We start from the raw sequence: 2,586 nt of genomic DNA on the forward strand, positions 1-2,586 counted from the left end.
TTGTTATATAAATGAATTCTAAAACCTTTTTTTATAAACAGTTCTATTCCAGCAATTATGATGATGGGTGGGAGATCAATTGCTAACAGTAGAAAGATTGCTTGGATTTCTCTCAAGGTTTGACATATGCTAAAGCCATACTTTGTTATANTTGTTTTATTTTAATGTTATTCACTAACTATTATCAACTGTGGTGATATATTGTAGTGTAACAGACAAAATGGGTCATATGAGTGCGGATACTATGTAATGTATTGGATGACCCATATTGTTCGTTCTCACATCACAAGTCGCTGGGAAACGGTAATATTTAACTTTAACAAATTNTGATTTTTTTCCCAAATGTTGAATTCATATACACTAATTAATATGAATTGTCTTTTGCAGAAATTCAAGACTACTACACCAGTTCCTAAGAAGCCACTATTATTCATGAGGAACACTGCTGCGAAGTATATAATTAGATTATACAATAGCTCTTAGTTATTANATTTAAACATTGCATTTGATTAGATTGTATTTTATTAGACTTTGTACTTTATTTGATGTTGAAATACAATTGAACATGTGTTTGTTATGTTGAAATTGAATTTGTGTACATGTTTTTATATGCAGTTCTATTTTTGTGGTAGTGGATATCACAAAAACAGACCTGCAATTTTAAAAAACTGCAGGGGAATATGTCGCGGTTGTGACCACAACCGCGGCATAAAGTACTCGTTTTTTTATTTTTTATTTTTAAAAACAGACATATGGCCGTTGTTAGTGCTAGAACCGCGGCATATACCTGTGCCTTCTACCGCGGCATATACTGGCCAATTTTTATCTTTTAAAAAAAATGGATTTAGGCAGCGGTTCCTTGGACAACCACGGCATATTCCCCAACTTATATATCGCGGTTATAACCGCGGCCTAAAGTCTCTGATTTACTACCGCGGCGGAATATGCCGCGGTTCGTAAGCCGCGACGTATAGTGAAAAAGAACCGCGGTAAAAACCCCTCGCTGCACTAGTGTATACTTCTCTTGCTGCAATGTTTCAATCAAGTATCCACCCAACTGCCACAGCTCCTTTTGCCCCATGTTTCACCTATGACAATGAGGTGTACTTGATTAATTCTTTTTCCTTTTCATATCTAAACGTATGGTTTATTTTCTCTCCAAGTGTTGGCTTTGAAATAGAAACAACAAATATGAGGATTGATGGACGGACCTTCCAAGTTGTGCTTAACTAAATTGCAAAATTGATGGATTGATGCAGAAGAGATTCAGATATTGAGTTTACGTGCTTGAAGAGTGGATGAAAAGGTGTTTCTTCAGAGAAGTATAAGCAACTTTAAGAAAATAAAATTCTAGGAGAGAGTTAAGAGTCTAGCAAGCTTATGATGCAAATGAGCCCGAGTCTCCTTTGGATATAAGACAATCATCTAGTGGAAGTAATATTTAGGAAGTTTATGATATTTTTTAGGATAAAACTATATGTACTTTATTTTGAATTGAGTACTTATTAAGTTGTAAGGATGAGTTTTATTTTGAACTGCTTTTATGTTAAAATGATAATTTTGACAATGGAATTATATGAATTTGTGATGTCTTTTGTTACATTAATATGTTTTAATATTGTTACAAATAAATATTTTTGACCCAAAAATATAAACACCTTAAATGGTGACACAAATAGTGCTAACAAAATAAAGTAATAAATCTCAAATTAAATAATACAAATGAGGAAGATTACAATATAATTGTAAATTTGAATGGTGTATATTAATCCCAAAAAATAGTGTAAAAAATACAGGTGTTAAATGTGATTAAATAGTTGAAAATAAAGGAGGTTAAAAACTCCCACAAAATAATAGCCACTAATAGAGGAGTGTTAAGCCCCTAGCAAGTGTACCAGATCGTTATCAAGTAGTATAATTGGTAAACCTAATATCGTTCTTCCCAAAGGACTCAAAGGCCTAATCTTTCGTGTAACCCAATTGCTTAAGACTTGAGAAAAGAATTAAATGCAAAGAGCAAAAACTAAACATGCAAATGCAAATGATTCAATTGGCGAGGAAAAACTATGAATTAATGGTGTTGTTGGGGTTTACAATTTCATCTTATCCACTCTCATATATCTACTTTTCATATCTACTTCACTTGCTTATCCAGTTGCCATGCAAACTTTCTTAGTCTACCCTTAGCCCAATCCCTTGGTCAAAAGAGCCTATTATTAATTACCGGCTTGCTCCCTAGCCTCTCCTAGTAACTAATAATGCATAGCGAACGGAAGAAAAATACCATTGATCGTCCTACCCCTATCCCTAGGCGGTATTAGCATAATCAAGGAATTTCTCACTATTTCATGACATTATCGTATGTCCCCGTATCATTAAAGACAAACAATTTTTACTGAATGAGTTAAACAATAAAAGCATTAAGCATAGATGAGAACCCAACAATTGATAAACAAGTATATGACAAGCATATGAAATAAATAAGAATTTGGATAAATGAGAGTTTCAAAAGAATACATTGTTCCCCAACAACAAAGGGTTTAGTTCACCATTGTCATGGTGAAACTAGATGAAAATAATGAAAGA

The sequence above is a fragment of the Vigna radiata genome, chromosome 7 (genome assembly GCF_000741045.1).
Source record: "Vigna radiata var. radiata cultivar VC1973A chromosome 7, Vradiata_ver6, whole genome shotgun sequence".
NCBI classification, from domain to species: Eukaryota; Viridiplantae; Streptophyta; class Magnoliopsida; order Fabales; family Fabaceae; genus Vigna; species Vigna radiata.